Below are 23395 nucleotides of genomic sequence, written 5' to 3' on the forward strand. Positions count from 1 at the left end.
CATGACACATATAATTTCATTCACATCTGATAGGTATACCACTCCAACATGCCCAATTTGGATTTTTCCTTTCTTGATACTAATCCAACCATGCCATTGCCTCCTGCAATACTTGATCATATGTAATATTGGCCTTCTTACCTTTTAAATTCTCAAGCAAGTTGTAAGGAACTTGGTTGACTCCGAAAGAAAAGTCCCCCATTTGAATCTTCCTTTGTTGTCTAGATTTCTTGCTGGTTTCTAGATCATTTGCAACCTGTTTTCCCTTTTTAACCCTTGTTGTGTTGAGATATCGAGCTCCACTCGTGATATGCCAGGGTGACCGTTGTGCATTTATGTCACCGACTTGTCAGTTGCAAATGCGGTTGGTACACCGCCCATGAATAATAGCTAGATGACAACTATCCTTATCTACTCTAGTTCGTGGCTCAGTTAGTATACGACTAAGAAGAGGAAAACTGTTTTCAGCCTCCACCTTTGTGTGTATTCCCCCATTGTGCAAGCAAGAAAGCTACAAGTGAGACTCCTTCCTTCTCTCCCATAATCTTGACATGGTATTAGAGCCTTGTTCGTGGTAAGGAGCTCAAGAAAGAAAACCAAGTTCACGTTGTTCTGGTAAGAGGACTAGTGTTGCTTTCATTTTTCTGTTTTGGGAGCAAGTCTCTATAGGTAGCAGAGCCGGAAAGTGCAAGAGTGTATTGTCTCAGATTGAGATGCCCTTCACGGTATAGCAAGAGGGCAGTATATGTTGCAGGAAAGGCCTTTAGCCCTTGGTTGCTCTGTTTTTTTGATTTGAGGTCATTTCAGGGCCTGTTTTGGAGGCGGAAGTTTTCTGAATGCACTCGGGAAAAGGCCCTATTTTATGCTGTGTGACCACTGTTCTATAGGTCGGTGAAAAGTTACCATAGAAATTGCATCGTATGCTTGTGCGCAGAGACATTGGGAGTTACAGAATCATCCTTATTGCCTGTTGATGCAAAATCGTCACTAGGAAGTGACTATGTGGTCAAGTACCACTTTTGTCAGTTTTGCAGATTTGCCCTTGGGAGGCTGAAGCTCTGTTTTTTACAGTGACACAACGTTTTGCAGTGTTCTGTAATGGTGTCTGATTCTCTTTCACAGATTGTCACTGAAAAGCTTGACAAGAACAACTTCCAAGAATGGAAGTTTAGAATGACGAATTTCCTTATGGGAAAAGGATATTGGGAATTTGTTGCAGGAAATGAAGAAGAACCAGTGCTTCCTGATGTTCCCAATCAACAACAAATGCAGGCATTTAAAGCATGGCATGAGAGAGCCAAGAAAAGTTATGTATTGGCTGTCTATGAGTATTTCAGACTCTATGATTATGCATATTCAGGATGCAAGTACGCCAAAGGAGGCATGGGATACTTTGTGTATAGCACAAATATGCAAGCCAGGAAAATGCAGCTCAAGCAAGAGTTGCACAATGTGCAAAGAGAAAGTATGAGCATCAATGACTACCACATGAAGGTGAAGAAGATTGCAGATGCACTTGCTTCCATTGGGTCACCAGTGGAAGATGATGATTTAGTTTCTGTGACCTTGAATTGTCTAGGAAAGGATTATGCACAGTTCCGAACATCCATTTCCATCCGTGAAAGATTTCCTTATTTTGAAGAGTTGATTGCTATTCTAATTTTTGAGGAGCAGAGAAATGGTGGTGCATCTTCTTCAGGAGGAACTTCAAAAGAAGTTGTCTTCTACCCAAATGCTGGAAGAGGTAGAGGCAGAGGTAGAGGAGCCGATCTGGAGGCCGTGGTAGAAATCAGAATATGCAGCAAACTCAAGAAAACTAGTCCTATGAAGGAGGACGTGGTAACTCTAGAGGCAAGGGGAGCCAAAGAGGTCGTGGTGGATGGCAAAGAGGGAAAAATGCAAATAGCAATGTTGAATGCTACTACTGTGGTAAAATGGGTCATATGGCTAAAGACTGCTATAAAAAGCAGAATGACATCATGAATGGAAAACTGCAACGAGGGAATTATGCATCTTCTAGTAGATAGGGTGATGACAGAAATGAGCATTTGTTTATGGTGCAACACATGACCAATTCTGTGACAAGTGCAAAAGAAAGTAATGATGTGTGGTATGTTGACTCAGGTGCATCAAACCACATGACAGGTCATGCAGAATGGATGCAGGATGCAAGGAAAATGGAAAAACCAGGTTTTGTGGAGACTGGTGATGATACTGCACATCCTATTGTGCAGTTTGGAAAAATTCCTTTGTCTATGCAGGATGGAAAAAAGAAATACCTATCGGATGTATTTCATGTCCCGAATATTACCAAGAACCTGGTTTCTGTTGGTCAAATGGTTGAGCAGGGCTTGCAGGTCAGATTTAATTCTCATGGATGCTTTGTTGAGGATATGAAAAATAAAGGTCACTTGATGGCAAAAGGAAAGAAGAAGGGCAGAATGTTTACGTTGGATGCAGACATGCCTGAATTGAGTGCAGCAATGTTTGCACATGGGACCGGTGTAGTTGCAGATATTGATATCTGGCATAAACGCATTGGTCATGTTAATGTACAGTGACTTAAATCAATGCAGGCCCAAAATATTGTTGCAGGATTGCCAAAATTCAAGGTTGCAGAAATGCATAAGGTATGTGAAGCCTGTCAATTTGGAAAATAGGCAAGGAAACCATTTCCTACACATGTTTAGGAGAGTAAGAAGCCATTGGAATTAATCCACTCTGATGTGTGGACTACTAAAGCTGCATCTCTTGGAGGCTGTCATTATTTTATCACTTTTATTGATGACTATAGCAGAAAAGTTTGGGTGTATTTTATGAAAAAGAAAAGTGAAGTTTTTGGGCATTTCAAAACTCTTAATGCTATGGTTGAAAAAGAAACAGGCCTGCAAATAATATTCATGCAGTCATACCCCACAACAAAATGGAATTGCAAAAAGAAAAAACAAGCATATTGGAGAGGTATCTCATGCCATGCTCAACGAAAAAGACTTGCCAGATTTTTACTGGGCTGAGGCAGTTGCTACAGCAATCTACATAATGAGCAGGACTCCCACTGCAGCAATACATGGCATGACTCTAGAGGAGAGGTATACTGGTAGGTAACTAGATATTTCTCATTTGAAAATTTTTTGTTGCATTGCCTATGTTCATGTGCCAGATAAGTTGAGATCCAATTTGGATCCAAAAGCTGAGAAGTGCATCTTTATTGGTTACTCTCTACAGCAAAAAGGGTATAGATGCTATAACCCTTCTACTCGTAAGTTTACAGTGAGCAGAGATGTTGTTTTTTATGAGATGAGTAGTTGGTATAAACTAGTAAATGTGATTGATGATGTAGATGTAGTTGGTATCGCAAATAACGACGCTGATACCGATGGTTTGCGATGTAAATAACGATGCCAACAACAACACGAGCAGTAAATTTGCGATGCTAATAGTGATGGTAACAGGGGAAAAAAATTTTGTGGCAGGGCAGCTTGCACTGTTGTTGAGTGTTGAAATGACCTGTTTTTTGGCTGATTTTTGTTGTTTTTGAGAACTAAATGGTTGATTTTATGAGATGATTGATTGGTTTAGAAGTGGTTTGAGAGTGTTTTGGATGATATTGATTGTGTTTTGGAAGTTCATGATGTTTATTAGTGGTTCTATGATGTTTTGATAGGTTCTGATTGGTTCTGTATACCTTCTGTATAGCTTCTGTTTTGGTTTGTTTTGTTCTGATTGTCTTCTGTAAGGAAGGATGGATTATTAATTGATGAAGATTGAGATCTTGTGAAAGTTTTGTGAGATTTTGGAATGGTTTGAGTATGAGTTATGTGGTTTTGATGACCTTCTGTAACCTTATGTAGGTCTTCTGTAGAGCCTCTGTTTCTGTTCTATTCTGTTTTGTATTGTAGTTGTTCTGGTACTCTTCTGTATGCTTCTGTATGTGTTCTGATGGATGAGAGTGTAGCTTGGGAAAGTTTTCTAGCCTTGGAAAGAGGTGAATACAAGTGCAAAAGAGCTGAAAGAAGTGAAAGAAGTAGCTGATGAAGACTGAAGTGAAGATGGAGTGAAGTGACAATAGTGAGCTATGAAAGGACACTGTAGTGGCTCTGGTGACCCTTCATATCAGACATACCTCTTGGGAGGGGTATCCACGAACTAAGAAAGATTATTGAGAGTGATTTTGAGAGATTGTAGTAAGGATATGATGTATTATTGATGGAGAGAGAGAGAGAGTTAGAGATAGCCAATTCTACTAAATAGAGTGATTGTACGTGAGAGATTGAGAGAGAAGACTATGAAGATATTGAATATGAATACTATGTGATGTATTTCCATTCAAAGATGGTGTATTCCTTTTCTTTATTTTTTTTATTGATGGATTTTGTGAAGATATTGAAGAATATGGTTGATTCTATCAAATTCGTGGGAGATCTACATGATGTTGCATGAAGATTTGTTATGCCTAGTGTTCTTTTCTTCATTGTGATCATATGAAACATGATAAACAATCTTGTTTATGTTACAAGATAGATTTTCTTGCAAGAGAATTCCCTTTTGCTTGGTGTTCCTCTTGGGGCTCCATGTTTTTGGTGCGCAACCGGGGAAACTTGCCATCAACAAGCACCAGAAGAGGCTGAAAATGAAGGAAATGGCATTGCCAAGAAGAGAAGAATTCAATGGATGTTTGTAAAATTCCTTCTTTCACTGAAGAGTTGTAATTTCTCATAATCAAAGCCACTTTCCACAAGAAGTTCATCCCGCAATGGCGGAAACACATCACCATCATGATGTATGCTCTATGTGGTGGACAGTTTCCTCTTCCTGTTGAAGCAGCAGAAACTTGCATCTTGGTGGCAAACTATTTGGGGACAAACTGAAGAGCATAAACAGAGAGAATGACCATCCATGGAAGATTTGGTATTCATTGAGAAGTTTCTAGACAACGTCAAGTGGGAGATTTTGAAGAAGCTTCAGGAGTCTTGGTCTGTAGAGGTTCACAAAGACAAGAAGGAAAAGAGTTGGAATTTGTTCATGGATGCTCAACAACAAGATATATGGGATGCTTGGTGTACTGATAATCTTCTGTTTGTTCAATTGGCAACCCAGTGGAAGTTGGTAGACAGAGTGTTTTTCACAACATACACTGTTGAAACCATCAGAAGCTGGCATTACTATGATGATGGCACCACCATAATGCTCAGACGTATGCATTTTGACACCTTCAGAACCGAATACCTTCCTCTGTGTAGTGGAATGAAAGCAGAATTCAGAAACATTGAAAAGGAAGAAGTAGAAGAAATGTTAGCAAGACAGTCCTCCAGAGACTGAAGCCTTCTGTTAACCCTCTATGGAGCACTAACAACATAGTGTAGCCAACCCCCTGATGAATGACGCAATAAAGAGGCAAGCATTAGAACGAGTCCAGAGGTACGTGAGAAGAGAGAAAGCAAAAATCAGAGCCGAGAGCGAGCTCGCAGCAGAAGCCCCCTTTGATGCCCTTGCGGAACTCTTTACAGAAGTCCCAATGGCACATCAAGCCCTTCCTCCTCCTGTTGGAGGTCCACTTCCAAGCCAGATCCGTCCTGGAAATATTGATGACAGGCCAGCGAATGTAGTCCCATTGCCAGTTTTTAAGGGAGAGTACAATGAAGACCCCGATCTTCATGTAGCAGAGTTTATGGTAGCATGTGTGGCTAACAATGCCAGAACCCCTGAGCATTGGTTAGCAATATTCCCCGCCACTTTCAAGGGTGCGGCGTTTCAATCGTATGAGAGACAAGCAGCAGGAACTTTTGGCACATGGGACGACCTGAAGTTGGCCTTTCTCACTAAATTCAGGCGTGAAGGTTTTGAAGAGCGGATGCGAGAGGAATTTATGAACCTAAGTCAGTCTTTTGGAGAAAGAGTAGAAGCTTATGTCTCAGGAATGGAATCCATCCTGAAGAGATGGACTAACCATAATTTAGATGATGGTATTCAGAAGGGGGTGTTTCTCAGAGGATTACAACCAGAAGTCCGTAAGTTTGTGGAGCTGCAAAGACCAGCCACACTACAAGCTGCAACAGAAGGTGCAAGACTGTACGATGAAGTGGAAGCTAGATTAGCGATGAATACAGGAAGAGGAGTCCTACCTCCTCTGATGCCAGGAATAATGTACCCACCAAATGCAGTCCCAGGGACTGTCCCCTACTCCTACCAATAGATGCCCCCAGTATCACAGTACAATGCACCAAATCCATAGTGGCTATAATCAATGCCTCAAATGATGGTTCAACCACAACAACAATGGTCCCAACTAATTTCCTCAATGCCAAATCAGCAGCAACACTGGAATCCTACCAACTGGAGTCAACAGCCAACAGTTCAAATAGGAGCTCTGAATCAAAACCAGAACAGAGATTCCTCTGCACCAGCCCAACCTGTTTATGCAGTGATTACAGAGACTCCTCAAAACCCTCCTGCCAGTGCCTCAAGAGGAGAAAGCTTGAAGGACTACTTATCCAACTCAGTTGCAAACATAAAAAAGGAGTTGATGGATGTGATTACAGAGCAGCTATAGACGCTGAAAGTGAATACCGCTAGCATATCCAACGTTGCAGGAGCAAGAAGAGATGTGATGCGGTCAAATGCTTAGTGTGGTAAGTGTCATCAAGCAGGCCATTTAGCCACTGGATGTACACGAAAGCCAACCATTCCTGGAGCCTTCTATTCCTACTGTTTACAGAACAACCATACAGAGGATATTTGCTCTCTGAAGGAGATGCATGATAGGAGAAGGAAGGAAGAAGATGCAAGGTTTAACTTGCTGGAATCCAAAATGACAACACAAGATATTGGACCCAAGCCTAGAGAGTTTGGTCCTAATTTTGGACCCAGAATATTTCCCTCTCAAAGTTACAGAGGAAGACAGTTTGGCGGTGGTCAGAGATCAGAAGTGGAGTGTTACAAATGTGGAGAAAAGGGACACATCTCACCAAATTCTCCAAATCCCAGAAGGTCAATGGATTACAAGCCCTTATGCAGTCGATGCAAAGGAGAAGGCCACACCGCAAAAGACTGTCCAAGCCCAGCCCCAGTGAAAAACAGTGCTACTGATAGTCCGGCCAAGGCCCAAGAGCCTACCTCCAATTTAGTGGAATTGGAAGTTGCTGCCATCACATGTGCAAAGAAGACAAAACCACCTATCCAGAAAGAAAACAATCCTCCTGCCAGAACAGTGAAGTTCAATCTTCCACCAGAAGAACAGAACAGAACAGAGCCTGACAGTGCCGTACAGAGCCCTACAGTGCCACAAAGAGTTACAGAGACTGTTCCAGAGACAGGACCAGAGGTCCAGGAGATAGAAGAGGAGGAAGTGCCATAAGTGGCAGAAGAAGTTCCCATGATGCCTCTGTTGGAAGAAAAAGGGAAAATGAAAATGGGTGTTGCCCCATTCCCTAACCGATTAGAGAAGCCAGTGGATCCTATTAAGGAATACGATCTGGTTAGAGATCTAGATACCTTTAAACCAAACCTTACATTCTGACAATTATTGATGTTGTCTCCCAGTTGCCGAAAAATGTTCAAAAGTATACTGACAAGAAGACGTGGATTAAGGATTGCTCCCTCAACAGCAACAAAGTCCAACAAAGCTCCAGAGCCTGTCTCAAAGAAGTGGACGTGGCTAACGCCTTCCTAGATCCGGGTACCCCCGAGACTGGCGCGTGGATAGAAGGTTGCTTCATTGCAAATGCACTGATTGATGGATGTTCATCAGTGAAAATTATGACGGATGTGACAATGAAGGATCTAGGCTTATGAGGTGTGCAACCAACCCAATGGCTCATCAGACTGGCGAATTAGAGCAGAATCAAGCCTTTGGGCATTCTCCCATATGTGAAGACTACAGTGGCTGGAAAAGATTATTGGCTAACCTATCTGGTGGTGAAGCCAAACTCTTATGGCACATCCTATCCTCTGTTGCTAGGCAGACCATGGCTTTTTGAAGCCAGAGCAAGCAACCTTGACCTTGGGTAAAGAAGCCAGAGCAAGCAACAAACTGGTTCAAAGGAACCTTGACCTTGGGTAAAGGACCCAATAAAGTGGTGCTGAAACTGTATAGTTCTCAAAAAGGACATGGATCCACCTCCTTGGAATTATCTTCTGACTCCCCTAATGAGGCTACAGATGGAACATCAGCAGACGAAGATGCTGTCAAATAGATCCTTCCCAAGAAAACAGTGGCACGTTCCTTAACAGTGGACACTGTAAGCCAACTCCCAAAAGATACAAAGCCATTATCAATGGGTGAATACTTCCTGCCTGAACTAGGAACGATTTCTAAAATCACTTTTAACAGTGAGAGAGAAGCATGGATGTACTGCTCTCCTTGTTACATGGCCATAGCAGAAGCCGAGACAGAGGCAAAAGATGAAATAGAGAACCTGTTCTTCTCTTACAGAGCTCCTACAGAGACAGAGACAGAGACAGAAGCAGAAGCAGAGATAGAGATAGAGACAGAAGAGGATGGAGATGATATGGATGAAGAAGGTTATGAAAGCGAGATGGAAGAGTCTATTCCACCTAAAGGGGATACATTTGGAGAAGAAGTTTCAGAAGCATCAGAAGCAGATGAGCTCATGCTGTGGGACAGAATGACGATGGTACCATTTGGTCTGGTAAATGGATCTTCTCGTATGCAAAACCTTTATACGAAATGGATTAAGAAGAATAAGCCATCTTTCAGAAGTGGCTCTTGCCGTCCTAACCCATCTTTGCCAAGAAAAGATGATGATGATACACCGTGCCAACAAGCACCAGTCCCACAAACCCAACAAAAATTAGAGGGTCCCTGTTATGTGACGTTCCTGGATGTGTCATCAGAAGATGAGTCTTCCAGCCAAGAGGTAATTAATTTTGAAACCAAACCCGAAACGGCTCTAATCCCATTCCAACATCTCAAGGAGCAAATTAAGTCTCCACCAAAAGAAGAAGTTGGTTCTAGTGGGACATCAGAAGAGGATACCGCTCCTTTGCAGGAATCGGATCTGTATCCAGAAGCACTCCACGGGACCTTCATCCGTGAAGTAGAAGGTGAAAGGCAGTTAACCTTTGTGGATGCAGATGGCACTGAACGCCATTTGAAGGTGGGTAGCAGCCTCCCAGAAGAGAAGTTGTCAACCTTGTACAAATTGTTGAAAGAGAATTTGGACGTGTTTGCATGGTCCTACAAAGACCTAAAGGGGATTGATCCCACAATATGTCAGCACCATATTGACTTGGATCCTGATGCCAAGCCAGTACGGCAACGATAGAGGCGAATGAACCTGAATTATTCCACATTGGTAAAAGCAGAGTTGCTGAAGCTTTTGGAAGCCGAGTTCATCTATCCAGTGGCAAATAGTGAATGGGTTTCACCCATCGTGGTTGTACCCAAGAAGAATGGCAAACTGCGAATCTGTGTGGGTTTTCGCAAGTTGAATTCTAAGAAAAAGAAGGATCACTTTCCTATCCCTTTCACAGACCAATTGTTGGACACAGTGGCAGGACATGAGCTTTATTCCCTTCTGGATGGGTTCAGCAGATACAACCAAGTGCAGATAGCAGAAGAGGACCAATCCAAAACAACCTTCACCACAGAATGGGGGACCTACACTTACCGAGTGATGCCATTTGGGCTCTGCAATGCCCCTGCTACTTTCGAGCGAGTCATGGTGGCTGCATTTCAAAATCATCTGCACGACTTTATTGAGGTATATTTGGATGACTTCTGTGTCTATAGTTTGATCTGTGAACATTGGGGACACCTAGAACAATGCTTTGACCGATGCCAGGAGTATGGGATTTCCCTCAACCCCGACAAATGCATCTTTGGGGTCTCTTCTGGAGTCCTGTTGGGCCACATTGTCTCTGCACAAGGGATATCAACAGACCCTGCAAATATCAAAAAGATCGCAGCTCTGACAGCATGCACTAACCTCAAACAGTTGAGGGGATTCCTAGGCCATGTGGGTTACTACAGAGGGTTCATAGCTCATTTCGAAAAAAAGGCAACCTCCTTGCACAAGCTTCTGATGAAAGATGCAGAGTTTGCTTGGACGGAAGAATGTGACAAAGCCTTCCACACTCTGAAGTAGTGTCTAATTGAGGCACCCATTCTGCAACTTCCTGATTGGACGAAGGAGTTTCATGTACACACTAATGCATCTATTGAAGGCTTAGGTGCAGTTCTCTGCCAGAAGGGTTCCTCGAAGCTGGATGAACCGATCCATTATGCAAGCCGAAAAGTCACTGATAGGGAACAGAACTATACAGTGATAGAGCTGGAGTGCTTGACAATGGTGTTTGCCCTAAAGAAGTTCCACCATTATCTCCTATCTACCCACTTTAAATTTTATGTGGATCATAAGGCCCTATGCTTCCTGATGAACAAAGAAGATGTGAAAGGACGAATGATGAGATGGCTCCTTCTATTCCAGGAGTCTGACTTTGAGGTGATTACTAAGCCTGGTCGTTCCCATGTTCTGGCTGATCATCTGTTGCGTATCCCACAAACTGCAGACGAGGAGCAGGATGATCCAGACCTCCTTGATGCTTCCCTATTCTTGGTAGAAACTATAACTCCCTGGTATGCAGACATTGCCAATCTACTGGCAACCCAACAGTACCCTCCTGGTATCTCTAGTCGGGAAAGGAAGAAGCTTATGCTAGAATCAGCCCCCTACACCCTGTTAGGCGGTGCACTGTACAAGAAAGGAAAAGATGAAGTGCTCCGAAGATGTGTTGCAAGAGATGAGATTGGGATTGTTCTGAAGGCTTGCCATGATGAGTCATGTGGAGGTCACTTTGCAGGAGAAGCTACAGCCACGAAGGCTCTGCTAGCAGGATATTGGTGGCCTACCATTCACAAGGATGCCTATGATTACTATAAAAGATGTGATGCTTGTGAGAGAATGGGGAAACCCACGAAGACAAGTGCTATGCCACTGTAGCCTATCCTTCCCCTAAATCCGTTTGAGAAGTGGGGCATCAACTTCGTAGGCCCAATCGATCCTCCCACTAGAAGGAAGCAGAACCGATACATCGTCGTATGTATGGATTATGTCACAAAGTGGTGTGAAGCTAAAGCCCTAAAGCAGGACGATGGTAACAGCGTGGCCCTATTCATGTACGAGAATATCATCACCTGTTTTGGCAGTCGCTTAGAGTTGGTAAGTGATAGAGGCACTCATTTCATTAATAAAGTCATGGAAAAGTTGACAGAGTTGTATAAGATCCGCCACCGCAAGTCCACTCCTTATTACCCTAGAGCCAACAGCCAAGTCGAAGTCACGAATCGCATCCTCTGCTCAATTCTGACAAGAACAATTTCCGCACATCGTCGTGATTGGGATGATTGACTTACAAAGGCCCTCTGGGCATACAAAACCTCCCATAAAGCAGCAACAGGACAGACACCCTTCCAACTGGTGTATGGTACAGAAGCTGTTTTCCCTGTTGAATTGGAATTGCCCTCTTTGAGAGTGGCTATCAAAGAGCATTTGGGGGGTGATGATTCACTGCAACGCCGTCTCCTACACCTGGAATGTTTGGACGAAACTCGTAGGATGGCTCTACACTGCATGGAAGCCACGCAAGCTCGACGTAGCGCTTACCATGACAGCTTCATCAAGCACAAGGAGTTTAAAGAAGGTGATTTGGTCCTAGCCTATGATTCACGATTTGGCAAGTTTCCTGGCAAGCTCCAACAGCGGTGCATGGGCCCCTATAAGGTACTTGCCGTCAACCCTAATGGCTCTGTCCAAGTGCAAACCGTTGATGCCTCTGATGATCCCTTTCTGATCAATGGATATCGCCTAAAGAAGTACTTCCCTCCTTGGGGATCTTGACAATCACGGTCACTTGATCTTTTCCCTCGTTGGCACGGCACTCTACTTCTTATGCTGCTACTTCTGATAGCCGTTCTTCAGTCACTCCTGATGAGATGGACGCAACCCTCTGTCCCCTCAACTCTAACTTCCAGCCTTGATCTCTTATTCTCTATTTTCCACCAGTGACAACGGCGAGGTTGGTTCTGACCAATGGTCTTTCTACCATTCCCTTGCTTAATTTGAAGAGAAAAAAAAACAAAAAAAAAACATAATATATATATCTGTCATGGGAGAAAAGGACTTAGGTCCCTCTCATGCCGACCTATTCTTCGATAAAAGGTGGAAACACCCTCGGGAATAGGGAAAAACAAGAAAAAAAAAAAACAAAACAAAACTGTTATGAGAGAAAAGGAAGCAATTCCCTGTCATAGTAGGCCTCGTTCGAAGAAAAGGTGGTAAACACCCTTGGGCGAGAAGCTGGCTGTGGAAAAGGTGGCAACACGCAACAGTCCAAAAAGTGGATTCATCACTTGAAATTTCCAGGATCCAATTCCGAAGTTGCCTCCCTTAGTACGCTATGTCCTGGGTCTTTCTGCAAAGTGTCTACCTGTCCTCTAGCAGATGGCATGTTCCTATCCAACACAATGTTCGATTTGATGGCTACCTCCCTGGGTACGCCTCTTCAACAACTGACGACGCGATCTTCATCGACAAACAATCGAGTGATGCGAGCTTTCATCCTAACCGGATGGGGAGGTGAGTATGGTTGCCCTTTGTAATTATCCACAGAGTGTGAGACAGAGGGTGGGCCGAGTGACCAGTCTTTTGCCTTCAAATCAAATGAGAGGTGAGAAGTGTGAATGAAGTGTTGCACGCACGGGATGGGCCTCTCAATGCACCAAGCACAATTTGTTTCTGTGCACCGCACCATAAGGCTCCCTGGCCTTCCTTCTCACACCGTATGCCAGCACAGGGCGGGATGCACAGTTGCACTATCAAATGCACACAAGGCATACAACCTTTGCACAAGTGACTGTGAGGATTACATCAATGGGTTTCAGGATACAGTTGCCCTTCTGTATCTATTAACAGAGCGTGAGACAGAGGGTGGGCTGAGTGTGATTGGAGTTTCTTCAATCAATTACCGAGAGGTGAGATTGAGGGACGTTATGACACTTGGAGTCAGGTATGCTCCCATTTCCCTATGCACCCACAGGATGGGTCTTTTCCGTCATCACAGGACACGTCACCCTGTTCTGTACACTGCACTGTAAGGTTCCCTTGCCTTCCTCCTTGCACTTATGCCAGACGGGTTGGACGCACTAATGCACCATCAACTGTGCACCCTGGCATACTCCCTCTGCACCATTCCCCTGTTGATGCCTAACCTGGGTATGAGATATGGATTTTAATCATTCTTCCTCGAGTGATATTATTTATAGGGCAAGTGACAGTTCTTTCATTCCATTTGAGTGACTCTGAGTTGAGTGTAGTATCCCTCATCATCGACAAATTTCTTATGATTCCTTCCATCAGCCACCTCCCTGGATGCTGCCGCGTGGTCCTTGCCATGAAGGACGTGTGCTGAGAAGATGCCTTGGTACCTCCAGCAGCCGACAACGACACCGGATGTGCCATCGACAATCAACCGTGATCCTCAACAACATGGGCCAAGTTTTTCTAACCCTACAACTTCTGTTTCTCAGTGACGTTCATGTTTTAAGTGTGGGGACATTAGTGGATGGTCTATGGCGTGGTTCTAGGTCCATGTTGCTCGGTTAACCCTACGCGTTCATGTTTTAAGTGTGGGGATGCGTCCCTGCGCGTCTACATTGCATACCCTTCTGCATATGCCTCAACCTGCTCATGCATGTATGCCATGACTTGGTGTTACCCTAATGGGGTCCCTTCCCACCCAACAGTTCATGTTCCACCTGCCCTTGGGGCTGTTTCCTTGCAAGTTTTCCTTTATTCCCTACTTTTGAGGTCCTGCCATGTGAATGCATCCTACGTTCGCCGAAGTCCAAATCCAACCTTATAGCCCTGTTCCTCTCTATGAACTGACCATTTTTCCTTTTTACCTACCCCTGTTCCTGTATTGAAGCATTTTGCGCAATTTAGCCGATTTTCCATATGAACGTGCTTTGCTTGCTTCGAAACCGTGATCTGACATCATAGCCCTAACAACCACTTTTCCTCTGACATTTTTTGTTTTTACTCCGCGTCATTTCGATGCACGGTTTGTCCAATATTAATTTTTCGATTTTTAAAGACTTTTTCGTGCATCTTTTTGACATTTTTCCATGTGAACCTACCCTGTTTGCATCGAAATTCCAATTTGATTTGACAGTCGTGTCCCCTGTACCTTCACCTACCTTTTTTCTTTTTCCTTCACCCTTTTTTGACTTTTGGATTTATTATTATTAATTTTTCAATGAGTTTTTGGGCGTATTTTTGGTATTTTTTGCATATGAACCCCTCCTACTTCCACCGGAACTACATTTTAACATGTCAATCATGTACCCCCCCTTCATGCAGAGATTTTTCCTTCTTCTTGCATGTCATTCCGGTGACCGGTTCGTCCAGTATTAATTTTTTATCCTATTCTCGGGTTTATTTTTTGGGTTTTTCCCACGTGAACGCGTCTTATCTCCATGGGAATTATGTTTTGATGTGATAGGATTGTCGGGCACGTCTTTCTGCACAGTTTTTCTTTTTTCTACGCCTCATTCCGATGCACGAAACTTTTGATATTAATTTTTAATTACGTTTTTTGATCCATTTTTTTGTGTTTTTTGCATGTGACCGCCCTTTACCCCTCCCGGAACCTCCGTCGCATATTTTTCCTGTCTTCCCCCTGTTGTCCTATCCACTTTTTGTTTTTACACTATTTCGTTTTGACGTCCGGATTGGGAGTTATTAATTTTTCTTTATTTTTATGTTTTTACGCGCTTCGTCCCGCGCGTGAACGTGCTCTTTTTCAATTTTACGCGTTTTAACGCGCCCTGGTCATGTTTGCGTGCTCTGTCCCCGCATCCAGGCGCCCTTTCACTCCCGTCACGGCAAATTTTTTTACCCCCCGCCCCGCGCACACGCACGGGACGGGGGGGGTACACCTCTCCTTTATGGGACCCCCCGCCCATTTTCCCCCTTTGGGCCCCTGCCCATCTTCCTCCCCTACCCCCCTTCCCACCCCTTGGGCACCCCGTCCATCTCCATTTCCACCCCCCCATGTCCTTCTCTCTCCCCGACCCCTCCCAAACCCTAACTGCTTCCCCTCCCCTCTTTCCCTCTCCCCCTGCTCCTGCGTGCCACCATTTCCCTTCCCCCCCTCCTCCTCTTCTTCTCCTTCTCTCCTCCTTCCTCCCCACTCCTTCCCCTCCTTCCTCTCCCTCCTGCCCTCGTCCTCACTCCCTGTCCAGAGTCGCCGCCACTCCCCTCGCCTCCTGCTCCTCGTCGCTTGGTCTCCAACCGCCACACCCCTCGTCTCCCACCCGCATTCGCCCCCTCGTCCGCGCCTGGCCTCCAGTCGCCTCCAGCCCTGCCAGCCGTGGCGCTCCTGCCCGTCACCTGCCATCCTGCCCGCCGCTGGCGCTCCTACCCACCATCTGCACTCCTGCCCGCCGCTGGCGCTCCTACCCGCCATCTGCACTCCTGCCCACCACATGGTCCCCTCTTCCCACCACACCCTACACCCCCCCACTAAACCCCTTTCCCACTACCCCCATTAACCCTCCCACTAGTCCCCACTTCCTACCCATCATACCCCACCCCCCATTCCTAAAACCACCTCCCCCCTAAACCCCCATTCCCACCCACCCATTCCACCATACAACCGCCCCACTAAACCCCTTTCCCACCACCCCCATTAACCCTCCCACTAGCCCCCCTTCCTACCCATCATACCCCACACTCCATTCCTAAAACCACCTCCCCCCTAAACTCCCATTCCCACCCACCCATTCCACCCTACAACCCCCCCCCACTAAACCCCCTTCCCACCCACCATAACCCCACCCCCTACACTAATTCCTGTTCCCACCATAACCCCACCCCCTACACTAATCCATGTTCCTGTCCACAGCACCCATCTCCGCCGTATCCCTTCCCGAACCTGTGTTCCTGCGCAGACACCCCATCAGCCGAACTCACCATCCTCCTTCCTCAACCGCTGTTCCCCCCACACACGTAGCTACCCTTTTCCCTCTATTGACACGCGTGCGGGTGTGTACGCGCTTGTAGTTGATCGTGCGGTTGTTCGTATGCAGGTGCGGACCTTTGATTGTTGGTTGCTAACATGCAGCTGCCACGCAGCCTATTGCTGGGTATTTTCCCAGATTTTTAATTCACACACCTGCAAACCCTTTTACAATTTAAAAAAAAAACAAAAACAACAAACAAAAACATTGAAAAACACAAACAAATCATTAATAAACCACTTTAAATTTTGCCAAAATTACAGAAAAATCTAGGACACTTTCCTTTTATTTTTGCAACCCATGGCTATATTTTTCTACACCTGTAAATTTTAGAAAAAAATATTTTTTCCCATTTTAAAATTCCAAAATCTTTCAAAATACCCAAAAATATGATCAAAATTCATTAAAAATGCTTAAAAATTCCAAAATAATTTCTCAAAAATTTCTAACACTTTCCTTAACATTTTTATTTATCTTTGGCATATTTTTCTTAGTTGTCATAATATTTCATTTCACACCTAAATTCCTTGAACATTAAAAACATAACTTAAAAAACAAAATTTTTCATCAAACCACCCACTAAACATCTAGAAAAAAAATCGAGATATTTTTGGATTGAGGAGAGTGCATTCTTTGCATTTCTATACACCCACTACCAGGTATTTCCCTTTTATTTGTTATTTTTTTAAAAGCTACCACAAAACCCACGGTTAATATAAAAATAAAACATAACCACGGAACAAAAAAAAACACACAAACAACTTAACCAATATTTAACATAAATGAAACCTAACTACCACCACGGCACACGCATTCGCGCTAAACACACCATATTTTTTAAATTAAAATAAACCCGCCATTCACTTCGCACGCGCTACGTGCACTACAGAGGCACTTTAATTTTAAAATAAAATGAACCAGCCATCACAAGAGCATGCGCTGGCAAAAAAGCGCTCCACATCACCTTAATTTGTAATCAATGAACTTGCATTTAGAGACCCAGTCTGGGTGTCGCAGTTCAGGATTCGAATTAAAGCACTATTTTCACCTAATAATTGGTAATTTAATTTATAAGAAAGAACCGCCATTTTCTTGCTAAGGTTTATCACTTAATAAAAATTCACCCATTCTTAATAATTTCTTAAAATAAACCCGTCATTAAATTAATTCCCCCTCACTGCACTTAAATTCCCCTTTTTAACGAACCGTTTCGTGGGATGGGTATGCGCCGTCGTTAGAATTATTTCCATGGTCCAACATTGGTTTATCAACGATGTAGTCTTGATATGTGTCGGATGTGGTGATGTTTTGGTTTACTGTCTTTGTTACGGTTAAGGGTACGGTGTGTAGTTTTTTCTTTTATTGCCTGATACGGGGTTTTGGGTGTTTGTATGATGTATAGCATGAAGCTTTCGATCGCATATGTCTCAAGGTCATGTTGAATTTTTTCTAGGCTGTGGTTTGCTTGGGGTTAGTTGGTTGAGTCATGTTTTATTGTTTTGGTTGTTCTCTTATCCTTGGATTTTTGTCTCTTGCTTTGCAGGCATTCTCCTTGATTGTCTATGTTTGTGGTGTGTGTGTACCCATCTGAATGGCGCCTTCTCATGCTCCTCCTCCTATTAGGTATGTCCCATTAGTTAGTAGGGATTACTTTTCCCTACTCACTTTTGAGCCTCTCACGAAGGCGGGACTTGCTGCTTTTGTAGCTACTTCCTTTCCATTGCTTCTCGAGGATCCATCATTATATGATGAGTTTCTGGCCTCCTACAGCAAGAAGACATGACTAGTCCAGGGAATTTCTATGACTTTGACACCTCGAGGCTTAGGGAAGGCTCTATCTCTTCCCTTCAAAGGTGAACCTTTTGTGACCACTCGTCAGCTTTTCTCTAATGAAGAGATTCTGAAGCTATTGCAAAAGCAGACAAGGGAAATGCTGGATGTTAAGAAGGTGATCAACTCTTCAGGAGTTTTCTTTTCCATGATCACTGATCCCGTATGGAAGATGGTCTGTCAGTTTCTCCAGGACAGGTTTATGCCTGCCAAAATGCCATCCCACTACTTGTCCAAAGAGCTTTTCACAGCTTCCAGGATGGTGTTGAAAGGAGTTGCTATTGATTGGAGCACTTACCTCCTCACTAAAATGAATCAACATTTCATCAAAGTCACCAGGGGTAATGTTACCAATGTCACCTATGGATCATATTTGTCTGCCTTCTTAACCTATTCAGGTTTACAGAAGAGTGTGCCTCCACCTCCTCCATCAGATCTAGTACCTCCTCCTCCACCTTCAAATGAGTCAGAACCCATTGATATAGAGGATGATGATTCTCCGCCTCCCCTGGTCATACATCGCAAACGCTTGAAGTGGGTCGCGGATAAAGCTCCTTCAGTACTTCCTTCAGTGCCCATTCCTGCTACCTCTGGCAGTGATCTCCCTGGGTATCTCACTTGTAATAACTTGTTCAGAGCACATCGAGAAGGTTTATTGGACATATCAGTTCCCTCACTGAACAGTCTAGTCTCAGGAGATGCAATTCCTTTCCTCTGTAAAGACATTCAGAGTTCCATTGAATTGTTAGTGACAGCTTGTGTTCAACAGATGTACGCGTCCTTTTATGAAGAACTCATGCAGTCTAAGGACCAGTTGCATCAGGCAACATCCGAGTTAGCTCCTGCTAAGGATACCCTAGCAGATTTGTTTAAGCAAATGGAACACCAAACCCAACTGGTTGCCACCCAAAGCGATGAGATCTCTTCTTTGAAGCTCCAGTTACTAGAGGCTCAATCCCAGGTTACTAGCCTTTCAGAGGAGAAGGAAAGGATGTCCAGAGAAGTGCAGGAGTTCCAAACTCTCTTAGATGACAAACTTTCAGCTTTACAGATTGCTAATGACACAGTGGCATCCCAAGCCTCCCAAATCAAGCAGTTGCAAGATCAACTGGCAAAGTCACGCTCTGTTTCTCCAAGCCCTAATGTTCCCTTGATCCCTTCTCTTTCACCGCAGGACTTGGCTACTCTTCAGAGACAAGCTACTTTGTGTCCTCTATTCCAAGATAAAGTGGAAAGATTGCAGTCCAGAATGGACTTGTTATGGTCTACATTTGAACAGTTTCAGGAATATGTTCCACCAAACCATTCTTTCTTTGTCCACTACCACTTACAAAAGTTGGTTTTCTACATGAAGCTTTCCACGATGGATTTACCTCTTCTAGAGGATGGATGGAGTGGGGCTTGGTTTGCTGAGTTGCTGACAGAGGTAGTAAGGATGGTGTTTGAAGATTCTGTCACGCCAGATACCATGTTGATGTCATACATGTATCTACGAGGAGACTTGTTAATTCCAGATGAGGTGGATATGGCATGGTATGTGGGGGATGTGGTCCTACACACTGTTTTGTATGTCAACCATTTGGAGTTGCGCATAGCTGACATGTTCCAAGGTTACTTCTCCAAAGTGGCTGATTGTCATGATAATTCCTGGCATCCTATGATTGATTCTGTGGTTCTGAATTAAAGACAAAACACATCTCCTACCTCTGCCTAGAGTACTTATCAACTGAGGATGGATCTCTTAGCCTATCTTTCAAAACATAATCCGTTTGATTCTACCTTCTTTGATGCCTATCATAGACGATCTCTCTTAGGACCTTCTGTTCCTACCCTCCTATATTACCAACAAATGGCTCACGGATATGATATATATCTTTCCCTTTGTCAATCTAATTCCACCACTAGTTTACCCCTTCTTTTCCACCCTTCATCTTTCCCTCAAATTCCCTTTTTTACATACTGTTCCTTTATTGAGGATAGGGTATTTTCCCCTTCTCCACCCTGTCCTTCTCCATCCATTCATGTACCCTCCACATTTCCTATTTATCAGTTAACACCCTTCCTTAGTGATTCCCTCCAAATTTTTGCTACTCCTTTAAATCATTCTTCCTTTTATGATTTTGCCTATCCCTCACTTCATCCACTTTTCCTTATTCCACTACCCTCTCCTAACACTTCTATATCTCAACCACCTCAGTTGCTTAGTGACTGTGACGGGTTTGATAATCAGATTTCGAGAAGAAGGGGATGGAGTTCGGATGATTCCCTTACAGGACCTCAGATCAATTGGCCAGTAATTCCAGGAGAATGGACAGCTGTCAATCAAGCTTATCAGAACTATGTTCATTTTGCTCAACAGTATTCATAGTCTGCAGATCCTTCAGTGAGATTAACTGCTCACTTTGCTTGGTACCTAGCGTATATACATAAGCACTCTCATAATGATTCCAAGCCTATTCCAAAGTTGTGCATGAATGCCAATGTGAGCATTGATTCCCAGCAGCTGGATATATTTTATTTTCATACCCTTTGTTTGCCTAGCAGATACCTTGTCATGTTGGAAAGGATATGCTGTCTTCAGTTTTTTCAAAATCCTCCCAAAACATTTGTAGATGAATCCTTGTCTATGGATCGTTTTCAAAATCATCAATCTTTCAAGAGGGATCATCTTCATTGATACCTTTTCAATGTATGGTGGATGCTTTTTAATGAAAATCTCTCTTTTTGGAGGAGTCATTCAGATGGTTGTGTTGTGTGTAGTGTTGTGTTGTGAGTTTATTTATGTAAAATGAATGTGGTGGTTTCCTATTGGATTGGATTTCGTGTGCGATCTACATTTTGGAGAATTGTGGTGTTGGGGTCATGGTTGGAGAGTTGAAGCTAATGCTGATGAAGAAGAAGAAAACTCTTATATCCTTTATAAATTTGTTGTGATTTTTAGTTTGATAAGAAGTGTTAATGTATAAAGGGTTTTCCTTTCTTTGTATTTTTATGTCAGATACAGGTTATAAGTTGAGGTTGTGGTGGTGTGCTGGATTCTTTTTGAAGAGATATTGAAGATTAAAGTTGAGCTTTTTACCTGAACTTGTATTCCCTTTTTCCTGGGTCGCGAGGACGCTTCCTTATTAAGTGTGGGGATATGTTGAGTGTTGAAATGACTTGTTTTTTGGCTGATTTTTGTTGTTTTTGAGAACTGAATGGTTGATTTTATGAGATGATTAATTGGTTTAGAAGTGGTTTGAGAGTGTTTTGGATGTTATTGATTGTGTTTTGGAAGTTCATGATGTTTATTAGTGGTTCTGTGATGTTCTGATAGGTTCAGATTGGTTCTGTATACCTTCTGTATAGTTTCTATTTTGGTCTGTTTTGTTCTGATTGCCTTCTATAAGGAAGGATGGATTATTGATTGATGAAGATAGAGATCTTGTGAAAATTTTGTGAGAGTTTAGAATGGTTTGAGTATGAGTTATGTGGTTTTGATGACCTTCTGTAACCTTATGTAGGTCTTCTGTAGAGCCTCAGTTTCTGTTCTGTTCTGTTTTGTACTGTAACTGTTCTGGTACTGTTCTGTGACTGTTCTGTATGCTTCTGTATGTGTTCTGATGGATGAGAGTGTAGCTTGGGAAAGTTTTCTAACCTTGGAAAGAGGTGAATACAAGTGCAAAAGAGTTGAAAGAAGTGAAAGATGTAGCTGCTGAAGACTGAAGTGAAGACTGGAGTGAAGTGACAGTAGTGAGCTATGAAAGGACACTGTAGTGGCTCTGGTGACCCTTCATATCAGACATACCTCTTGGGAGGGGTATTCACGACCTAAGAAAGATTATTAAGAGTGATTTTGAGAGATTGTAGTGAGGATATGATGTATTATTGATGGAGAGAGAGAGAGAGTCAGAGATAGCCAATTCTACTAAATAGAGTGATTGTATGTGAGAGATTGAGAGAGAAGACTATGAAGATATTGAATATGAATACTATGTGATGTATTTCCATTCAAAGATGGTGTATTCCTTTGATTTCTTTGTTTTATTGATGGATTTTGTGAAGATATTGAAGAATATGGTTGATTCTATCAAATCCGTGGGAGATCTACATGATGCTGCATGAAGATTTGTTGTGTCTGGTGTTCTTTTCTTCATTGTGATCATATGAAACATGATAAACAAGCTTGTTGATGTTACAAGATAGATTTTCTTGCAAGAGAATTTCCTTTTCCTTGGTGTTCCTCTTGGGGCTCCAACTGTGTACTTTATTTGAGCCATACAAAATAGTTTCTGCAATGTGTACAATGCTCATGCAAACAAAAACAAAGTATACTGAAATCATAACACTAATACATGAAATAAATACATGATTTCATAATGAAAGTGACTGGTACAATCATGACAAGATATCACTAATACATAGAAAATGTCTATACAGATTAGGCAACCAAAAAATAAAGGTGTGTGAGCTCTAGGGATCCAAGGGCGAGCTACATATCCTCGCAATCCGAAAGCTCGTCCCGTTGCAAAGGAGCATCGAATGGACTCTGCAAAAAAAGGAACAACAACACATCAATCCACCATACAACAATGCATTCTAATTAAACATGGTTACTACAGACAAGAAATATAAGTGACTTACAGGGTCGCCGCATCTATACAATCGGTCGATCAATGAAGTGAGACCGTGCCTCTCTGCATATCGAGTCTCAAGGCTAGGCAGATTGCTATTTGTAATGGAGTGCTGCAAAGAAACCAAAATACTAATTGTTAGAAACATGATTGTCAGTACAAAGAATATTGCAAAAAAATAAATAAGCAAAACAAAAGAAAAACTTAAAAAGTCCTCCAAATATGTCCTGTGACCGCCACTCCCAAGATGATGGACCACTCCGGCCTCGAGCTGTTCCCTCACCGCCTCGCGCTGCTGACTCCAACGTCTTGGAAAATCTGTAGCCTCCTCCCTCAATCGGTGCCAGTCGTCCGCGTCTAACCACTCGGGCTTTGCAGCCCCACTCTTGAGTGCCTTGCATTCGTCCGATCGTCTGTGTGACATATATGCACGCATGCAATTCATCATCCAGCCCATAGAAAATCTATTTACTGAGGCTGGAATCGGAAACTCCTCATGCAAGGATACTACTATGTAGTCCTTTCTCCCCTCTGATATGTTCTTCCAATGATCTAAGGCGTTGTGCCAAAAAACTTGTTGGCAAAACTCTCTTATGTGAGCCATCACCCTCCTCCCCTCATCATTCATGATGATGGCTCCTGGCCTATCATCGACTAGATATCCATATTCCTTGGGGTATCTTTATGATGGGTCCTCTTCCATCTGCGTCCACGCTCCAGGGTATATCTAGAAGACCCCTATGCATCTAGTATACTGATCGGGATAATATTTGTGGAAGTGGCACCCATAGGGGTGCCACCTGCAGACCGTTGAGCAAAAGCTGAAGTAACTGGAGTACATGTCCCCACAGGTGTGGCAAATCCTGGAGGTGACGCAACTCCAGCTGAATGATAAGACATAAACACCATGTCC

The 23395-nt window shown here is 43.3% G+C and overlaps 1 pseudogene; it reads left to right on the forward strand.

Annotated features, from left to right (window-relative positions):
* The first annotated feature begins 20884 nt into the window (after nt 1-20884).
* LOC148012338 (small nucleolar RNA SNORD36) lies at nt 20885-20957 on the forward strand (annotated as a pseudogene).
* The last annotated feature ends 2438 nt before the right edge of the window (nt 20958-23395 follow it).

The sequence above is a fragment of the Lygodium microphyllum genome, chromosome 27, assembly GCF_053477565.2.
Source record: "Lygodium microphyllum isolate KBCC chromosome 27, Lygodium_microphyllum_v1.1.10, whole genome shotgun sequence".
Taxonomy (NCBI): Eukaryota; Viridiplantae; Streptophyta; class Polypodiopsida; order Schizaeales; family Lygodiaceae; genus Lygodium; species Lygodium microphyllum.